The following is a 10288-nucleotide window of genomic DNA, read 5'->3' as shown; positions in this document are numbered from 1 at the left end:
TTAGGTACTCTTTCCCATTTCTCAAGGCTGTAACCATACCCCATAACTCTCTCTTTATCTGTGGATAGCTTCTTTGGCGAGCACTTAGTATCTTTGCTCCAAATCTCACCACATACTTGTGTCCTTCTTCGTCATATTTTCCTATTGCCCATCCAATCCATGTAGGACTAGTGTCTACTGTCACAATTACTGGCCTTTGACACTCATAGTCTACCTTTCTGAAAGTTGGTCCTGACTGGAGCGACGCCTTGAGTTTTTTCATGGCTAGCTAAGCTAAGAATATGCTACTACGCGGACTGTCTATCAAAGACCAGTTACAACTGCAAATGAAGCACAACAACTTTGCAACAAGGGAAAGAAACACATTGATATATGGACGGACGAGAGCTTGTATCCACAGGATCCTAGCACTGGAAGGTATCCATCTTTTCACACACCTCATGATTTGATGAGATTTGTTGGTGATGGGGTTGATGGATTACTAGGATATAGTTCTAGGCTATCTCATTTACACATTACATTCAATATCTCAAAATTGTTTTGTCTTTAAATGCAACAAGAATTTTAGAACTTGAAAACCAAATAGCATCTCTAAAACAAGAAAATCACCAACTTCAGACGAGACTCCAATAGGATTAACAGCACGAGTAAAACGAATGAGAGATGTAGTAAACTTAACAGAAGGTTCTGGACAAAGAAAAAAAAGATTAAATATTACTAGAGAACATGTGACTAGTCTTTTAGGATTTGATATATCCAATGTTCAAGAAAGGGTGAGATTTTTGACTGAGGTAATGAACAAAATTGATATTTTGAAACTTTTGAAACTTCCTAAAAATCAAACTCAGAAGAAATTGGTATTTCAAAATTTACTGAAAGATATGGGTTTACTGGTCCAACCTTCTCAAATGCAAGAAGTTTGTGACTCAGTGGGGGTGAGTAGAAGGGGTTACAGGGCCATCTCTAAAACCTGGTTTCAGGTTTTAAAGTATTACAAGATTAAAGCTTTTGGGTTGCCTAGGCCTCACAATGTTGGGAAAGTTAGGACTCTGTTAAAAGAAGAAATACCCGAACATTTTGGAGAGTACTATCATATGGAAGGAACGATTCCATATGAAAAACAGAAAAAAAAAATCTTCTTTTGAGTATAATGTTTTTAATAACATTTGGATGAGTATAAAAAATGTTCAATCTGCTATGGTGAGATACTATAATATGCAAGAAGTAGATTGTGAAGGAAAACTTATATTTGTTATGAAATTGGATGAAGCTCAAATTCAAAAATGTCAAAAAATGGAAAGAGTATCTATATCCCTTATGAATAGAGCATTGGACTATAGCCAGGGTAAGCTTGATTCCCCATACCACAAAACTCAATCAGAAAATGGAGCTTTGGTGGATTGGAGCAGTTCAAATACCAGTAGAAAATCATGATACATTGAAATGGCTCTTTTTGCAGACCGATATCCTTCTCTTATACAAGACCAAAATGCAGGTGAAAAACTCTGTGTAGATAGCATGGGTGACTTTTTTGTAGAATGGCACTTGAGTGCCGACCTAAAAGCATTAAAGTGCATGTTTGGTGTATGTGGAGGTGCCAATACCAAGTATCCATGTCTATATTGCATGGCAAGCACTAGAACAAAAGGATGGTTTGCAGAACACGAGGTTGGAAAACCACCATCAAGAAATAGTGTGAACGTCATCGACTACCCATTGTCTTCTATGATTTGGGATCCAATTCTAACAATAGATTTAAAAAATGTACATATATATACAATGCATGCAGAGATTAGAATTGTGGACAAATTGCTTCGACTCCATCTTGATTATGCATATTTTATTAAGCCAAGTAAACTTGCAGAGGAGTGCATAGAAAAATGCGAGGCTTTGCTCTCTCAAATGGGTTTTCATGGTGGTCAAGTGCATCTAAAAAAAGATCCTACTCTTTCAAAAGGACGGGTGATGTTATGCAAGATGTTTCAATGGGTGGAGCAAAATCCAGAAGATTTTTGAGTAACCATGACAACAAACAAGTTGATGCTATGTGGAACTGCTGGAAGGATCTTTGTGTAATAACAACCAATGTCAAAAATAGACCAGATGTAGCCAACAAACGCATGGAAGTGTGGAAGAAGCTCGACAATTTTTTGAAAGTTTTGAGAAAACAAGTTAGCTCTTCTACTTATGCAGATGACTTTAAAAAGACAATAAAGCTTTTAATAACTGCTATTACAGATGCTTGGGGAGCAAAAGACATCACATATTACTTGGTGAGTATTCAATTACTTTCTAATGTCTGGATAGTATTTTACATTGCATCCTATTGAGTTCAACTAACTTTTTTTTTTATAGCATATTTTGTATCTGCATGGACCATATTTTGCAAAACAAGGACCTCTTGTAACATGGAATACTCAAGGAATGGAAAAATCTCACTATCAAGCGAGGACTTCTTTTTTCAAATGTACGAGAAAGGGAGGGGGGCAAAGAAGGAGCAATGCCCTAAAGGAATTATTCAATTGGTTCTATAGGAGGCAATTACAACGGATGAGATCAAACAACCATGCTGCTCAACCACGGATGGAGATTAATGCTTCACTTTGGAACTTTGTACCGAATCTTTCTAAAGAGATCCAAATTCAAAAAAGATATTTTGGTGCAAAAAATTGTCAAATTTACATCAGCTTTTTATTTTTTTCATATCTCTAGGCATGTCATCCCTATATCTCAAAAAAAATCTTCTTTTATAGCCCCCAAGAAGGTTGACATTTGTCTCCTCAGCTACTGCTGCATAGCTAGAGTAGCAAAGAAAGTATCCTCCTCTTGAGGCATTGAATCCTGTAGCATATCCAAATATTCTAAGTGTTGCAGCTTTCTCAAGTAGCATGATCTTGTTTTCATTGATTTGAAGGGGAGTGTACCCTAAAAACCGTGACAATATCTTCAGGGCAAATATTGGCAACTCAGGATCTTCAAAATACTGCATGTGAAAAGCACAGAAGGTGGCACTATCCAATGTAGGCTTGTAGTGCATGAGAGAGGAGGCATCCCTTCTTGATGTTCCCTCTATTGCTTTCCCTCTCAAGCCTTTAGCTCTCCCAAGAAAATTGTCTTTGTCAAGGAGTTCAATCTGCAAAACAAGACATAATGAATAATTAAAACAAACTTGAAAAAAAGAAAGATTTCAGAAGGGAGATCAAGGTGAAACTAAATCTACCTTTTGCAACTCATCATTGGAAATGACTTTTTCTTGAAGGAAAAGGCATGATCTAGTCATCTCTCTTATGTCAACTTCCTTTCCAAATTTTTTCAGCTTAAAGTCTCTTCCAAAAGCTTGGATGTCAAGCTCAATAAGTCTCTTCTCAACATCCTCATCTTTGAGGGAAGGTTTCTCCTCTTCCACTCTTCTCATGCATAGAGAAAGTGCACCACGAGAAGGAAGAAAATATTTATTGGATGTCTGAAGATCAAGTGCCAAAAACGCCTCTTTTGACTCTTCTTCTGTGTCAATAAAATCTTTGGCCACCTCAGAAGCTTCAGCAATGGTTGCAATACAGGAGTCCTCCCTCATATTAAGAAGACATTGGATATGATGGAGAGGGATATACTCTTTTCCATTGATATAGAAGTAGGGAAGGTTTGGAATAGTAAGGGAAGCCTCAGACACCTCTACCTCATGTGTTGGCTCATTAATGACAGTACTAGCTCTAAATTGTCCACATCAAAATTTGCACTCTCCTGCTCCTCAGCTGCAACATCAATTTCCTCCTCTTCTAGAATTTCACTTTTCTCAAGCTGCAAAAGTGTGGAAATGTTTTTATTTGTTACCTCTTCATCTGTATCTTTCACTTCATCAGCTTTGCTTTGCATGTCAACTTTAAGGAACAAAAAGAAAAGAAAGGCAACTTCTTTTGGAACAAGGTTGCAAGGCTTTGAATGTAATTGACAAGAAATGGTAGGTGGACAAACAAAGGAATTCTTCTTAGAAAATATTCCAAATCTCCTTGTTACTTTGCCTTTCTCAATTGAGTTGGTAGTAAATTCGGTTAGATGGCAATAAGTCTTACCATCTAAAACCAAACACTTGCCTTCAACTACCTCTTCAAACTCTTTGAATTCTTCTGACAAAAAGTCCTTCAAATTGTCTAGCATAACTGCAAGATCAAACAAAGGGTTGAATATTTCATATGCTTTGGTATACACTTCCATGTCGCCACCATCCATCACAGCAACCAAGAGCTTCTCACTCGGACTCTCCTCTAAAATCTCCTCCCGACCTTCATTCATGGTTTGGTTGAAAAAAAATCGAATCAGTGAAGCTAGCTAGGCACAGGGTGAAGGTTGACAAAAACGCGCCGGACCAAAGTGATGGAGAGAGCAGCCCAAATGAAGTGATAGGGGTACATTCCACAACGTGCAAAGCATTCCAGTCGCGTTGTGTGGGGGCTATCTAGTGGAGTGGGAAGAACCAAGCGATAGAGGCCCCACCCAGAGTTTGCAAACGGGTACCCTCGCGTCGTGTGAGACGAAGAGACCTTGAGAGACCAAGGAGACATGTACAGTGGAGAGAGAAGTAAAACAAAGAAAATTCTTGCGTCATGTGGGACCAATAAAAGTACAACACTACCAAAAGTCGAGATCAAACTTTATATAAGGTGCCAAAAATAACCGTTATGGACACGTGTCATCCATGCACACGTGCCATGTGGCAAGCTTCCAACGCTCGTCGTACAGACGGTCGGTTGTATAAAAATCTCTCTCACGTGCTCATTTTTCACCTTCCCCCAAACCACACATTTGCATTGTGTCGTACCTTCTAAACAACCCGCACATCCCTTTTCTGCCAATCTTATCTCTTTTCTCAGGCATCTTTCCATCAACCCGCACACCCCCTCCTTGCTCAATTTTTTGCACTTCTTGAGTGCTTCTTATTCCTATCCCGTACAACGCGATACAGACAAGTTCTAGACTGTGGGTGACCCAGCTATCGCGTCGTGCGGGTGTCTTTCCATGATTCCTTGCCAAGATCAACAACATCACATACGACACGATATGGACAAGTTCTAGACTGTGGGTGACCCAGCTATCGTATCGTGCGGGTGTCCTTCCATGATTCCTTGCCAAGATCAACAGCTTCACAAACGACGCGATACGGACAAGTTCTAAACTATGGGTGACCCAACTATCATGTCGTGAGGGGTTTTGTACTTTTTGACTCAAATGGCGAGGACAAAACAGACTGCAAGAAAAGTCTACCAAGCCCCAAAAGATTCAGAGAAAGATCCAGAGAAACCACCTCCACAACCTCCTCAGAGGCCTACTGCTAGAAAAAGGTTGAATTATCAGGTCAAATCTTTTTTTAAAAATAAGAAAAGCACAAAAGTCTACTTGTCTACTAATTCCAAAGCTATCTTTCATGAGAGTTGTCAAAGATATATCAGATAGACTTGTGAGCATGATGAATATCAAAACTTTTGTTTCAGTAAGGTGGCAATCTCAAGCCTTGATGTGCCTTCAGGAAGCTGCCAAGGATTTTCTCATAGACTTTATGAATGATAGCTACATTGCAGCTGCATTTTCTCACAGGGTCATGTGCACTTATGAGCAAAGATTTTGTGCTTATGTCAAGGCCGAGGTACAAGTTTGATAAGGTTCTTGAGCTTATTCCTAGTGAGGATCTTAAAGCCTTCCAAATTTTAAATATCCCTCCTTCCAAGTAGCAGAAAGATTTAATAGTTGTCATTGAGGATGTTACACATGAGTATGAGACAAGAAAGGCCCATGATATCAAAGCAGGATAGGAGGTTGAGAGGGAGCAAGACATGATATCAGAGGATGCTATCCTTAAAGAGCAAGCATAAATTTTAAGAGCATCCAATTCTCTCCTTTATGAAAAAGTTACAGGCCAAATGGTGGTGGATGTCTCCTTGTTTGGAGATGATGAGGTGTACTTGGGCATATTCCCTCAAGACACAAGTAGGCTTGTCAACCCCAACATTGATCTTGGTGGCATTGTGCTCTTTATCTGTCTCAGGTATGTGTTGCCCCTTTGCTAATTATTAGTGCATGTGCAGGCACAAGGGCCTCATTCGGGGGGGTGTTTTCTTTTTCAGGTGTCTTATGAGGGATCTTCCAGAGGCTATAGCTATGCAAATTTCCATACTTGATCCTCTAGTGACACAGTGCCTTTCTAACAGGCAAGGAATCCTTTCAAGTTTTTTTTGAAGATTTTAACATGCTGACCTGCAATTACATAATATACCCCTATGTTGAAGGGTAAAACCCAACTCCTAACATGCTATTTTTAACATTTTGTGGTATTTCTAGCTAATTGTTATTTTTTGTAGAGGACATTGGAGTTTTATTATCTTCAATCTTTTGGAGAAAGATATTGTATTTATGAATTCATTGTCAAGTATCCATGGGAGAAGTAAACTGTAAGTATGAAGTATGATCTATGCTTGATGGCCCATTGTTTTCTATTAGTAGCTTTTTGATTGATGTCTTCTTGCAGTGCTGCCAAACTTATTGTTGGTCACCTGAGTACCACAAATAAGGATTACAATATAGAAGGTTGCAAGTACTACAATAAAAAGGGGCCTTTACAAACAGACTCAACATCTTGTGGATGGAGGGTGCTTGCCAATGCATGGAGATATCTTGAGTCAAGGTGCAGGATGACTATACTCACTGTAAGTGTGTATCTCATGTGCCATTGATTTATTTTGATTTCTTAACTATGTATGTATGTACTCATGCCCTTCAATTCCTTTTTCTATTTTTTTCAGTTGCATGACTATCTAGAGTCTTGGGTCACGTGGGTGAGAGAGAAGGTTGTTTCTATGGTTTTGGAAAGATCAATAAACCCAAATGATCCAGAATCTCCTTTGCCACCAAAGAAAGGTAGATCCACCAAGGGTTTGGATGCAAAGAAAATGGATCACAAGAAGAAGAGTCCTACAAAGAAGATCCATACAAAGAAAAAGGATCACAAGAAGAAGAGTCCTACAAAGAAGACCCATGCCAAGAAGAGTCCTGCCAATGGGAAGAGTCCCATCAAGAAGAAGATCCCTGCCAAGGGGAAGAGTCCCACCAAGAAGAAGAGCCCTACAAGAAAAAGAGCAGATACGAAGGGCCATCCATTCCACTCACCATTGAAATTCAAGGTTCAAAAGCATCGTACAACTAAGAACAGTAAGGGGGAGGCACCTAGCTCACCTTTCAATCTACCATTCGTGTTGCGAAAGAAGATTGCCAAGTCACCCAAGCCAGCCACTCCTTAGGAGCCCAAAGCACCAACCCCTGCCAAGTCCCCCGTGCCAAGGCTTGAGGATCCCAAGTCACCACCACCACCCACTCTTGAACTTTCACCCCCTTCTGAACACAAAAGAAAAAGGGTCTTTGAGGATGCAGAATCCTCTCAGGAAAAAAGAAAAGTGGAGTTTTATGATTGATTACTCCACAAAAGCTATGCACACTTTTGTTCATTTTGTCCATATGAACATATATATAGCCTTTGGTGATTCATAATTTTGTACTTCAAATACTTAATACCAACTATCGATTCTTAAATGTGTATCATGGTGTCATGTAAGTTTAAAACAACATAAATAATGATCACAATAAGGTAGAGAGAAAAGATAAATATATTTTCAAAATGCAATGATTACAATATTGAACTTGTTTTTTCAAGTCCTTGCAAGTGTCTCAAATACAACTCTTTTTGGGGGAAGGCATGTGATGCAAGAGATTGAATTCTCCATCTTTGTGCTCACCACAATTTCATCCACTTTGAATCTATACTCAAGAGATGTTTCATCAAGAAACTCAAGAGATTCTCTAACATCATGTAGTCTCCAATTTGTTGTTACTATAAGGCTTCTATACTTGGTGTGTGGATGGACTGTGACCTTTAGTTCAAACTCAGGACAATTTTCCTCAGAGTTCAGAGAAATCCAGCTACCTATTTTGCTTCTCCATCTCCTAGAGTTGTAGCCCGGAACTAATGATTGACGACATAGTTGATATGAGATAGACATAGAATTTGGCTTACTCTATAACTAATATTATCACCAATATGGAAAGTTTCTTTGGTACTCCATCCGTCTCCAAGTACATTATCCAGTTCAATCATAGAAAGTCTTCTATTAAGCCACATCGTCTTTGTCCTCTACAAGTCCATTGTTTTGAAACATGCCACAAAGAAATGTATAGGCAAGAACCATTGAACTTTAATCCTTCTTGATATCCTGCTCGGAGACATAGATTTAAGGATGTCTTCTTTGATCTTGGATTTGAAGCTTGATATAGTACATGCATTAGGAGCTTCCAAGCCAAGTGAACTTACGATGGGAACGGGTAACTGATGTAGTTCTCCATATGCACCTTCTCGTGATGGAACTTTGTATTCTGCAAAATAGACAAACAAATCCATTGTTTCGTAAAAGGAAGGTGGCTTGTCAGCATATATAGAATCTGCAATCCCTTTATGCATTGCTTTGAACGTCCCACTTAGACTCTCCACAGGCTGCCATTCCACAGCTGTTGAAGAAAATATATCTGGAATGGAATCAACAAATGAGAAAAAAAATGGGAGAATGAAAAATTCATTGTATCAAATAGAATTTTTTTTTAAACTTACAGTAAGAATGCAGTGTGGGATGTTCTTCCCAATCTAACACCATATCCTTGGACATGTACACATGTTGAACCTTAGCTAGCCAGCCATTGTTGGTCACTTTGAAAGCAAGAACACGACCTTTCCAATGGTTTTTTACTTTATCAGGTTTAGTTCTCTTCACTCTGTGTACACCTTTGCATGAAGGAAGCATTGTTACCGAGTCATTCACACAAAAAGATATGGGCTTCCAAAGACCATCCTCTCGAACGTTATGAAAGTCACAAGAAGTTATGTTATGTGAAGGGCGACGTGCAAAAGACGCCATGGAAACTCAGAGATTAGAGAAGAAGAAAGAAAATATAGAGATAGAAAGACTTAAACCTCTCACAAAATAGAGAGAGAGTGAAAAAGATATACGTTTGAAAAAAGTAGGTGATTTGTCATTAATGGCCTTGTTTTGAGAGCCTTCTGACATAGATTTCGTATCTTTTGACAACGCTTTTGTGAAATATAAAATAGAATAAAAGATGAGACTTCATTACTTTGGGCCGCAAATTTAATGAGCTCTCTCGCAGTTTCAGCCTTATGATCAAGACATTTAGCGGTTCTCCGTCAAAATAGGACCACCAAAACCCAAAATAGAGGAAACAAGAGTGCCATACTTTTGTATACATGTCAAATAACTATTGGACTATTCCTTGATCCTTAGATTAACAAACAACCCTTTTTGAGTCGTTTTTGGCCCTAATGCCTTTAGAGTGATGACAAACCGTGCAAACAACATCCCTAAACTCACAATAAAACATTTGTAAAGAAAATCAAAGAAGAGATAGACAAGCTTAAGGAAGGAAAGTCACTACAAGAGGTTGTGTGCTCTTGCGACGCTGTTAGCGACGGCAATACACTGGGTTTTTATAACCCCCGGCGTTGCTAAAACCGTCGCTACGAGCATCGCTATGAGAGCGTCGCTATAGGCGTCGCTATATGCATCGCTAAAAGCGTCGCTATATAGAGACGCACATAGCGACGCTCATAGCGACGTTTATAGCGACGTTTACACAGAAGACTATAGCGACGCTACAGAGCCATAAATAGCGACGCTTATAGCGACGCCCGAGAGAATATTTTTTTTGGTGGCAGGGCATTGAATGCCCTGCCACCCATCAACCATATTGTACTTGATTCACTTTTTAAAAAAAGTGCAAGGGTAGATAATAGACCCAAAATAGTCACCCACAAGACGCATTGTTTGCAAAATTGACAATTGTACACATCATAGGCAAAATGAATTGATTGGCAAATGTAATAATGACAATAGTACAACATCATAGGCATAAAGAATTGATTGGCAAAAGGAACTGCGGTGACAAATGTAATAATATACATGGTTCAAAAAGACGTATAAAATCTGTCTCATGATACATAAGCTATGAGAAACCCTAAACTAATGCTATCTAGCTACGGCTAAACTGACGTCGTCTAGTCAGACGTCTCATCGCGTCCAAGCGGCGTATCTGTCGGATTCTGCAAAAAAAGACAATAAGACAGCTTTCAATAAGTATAAACATATAACGACATTTATAAAACAATACAAAAAATAAAAAAGAGTAAACCCTAATACTAACCATGCCGCCGCGAGAACTGAGAATGTCCATCAGGGCGTTT

The sequence above is a fragment of the Adiantum capillus-veneris genome, chromosome 30 (genome assembly GCF_014529385.1).
Source record: "Adiantum capillus-veneris isolate H3 chromosome 30, ASM1452938v2, whole genome shotgun sequence".
Taxonomy (NCBI): domain Eukaryota; kingdom Viridiplantae; phylum Streptophyta; class Polypodiopsida; order Polypodiales; family Pteridaceae; genus Adiantum; species Adiantum capillus-veneris.
Note: the sequence above shows the minus strand (reverse complement) of the source record.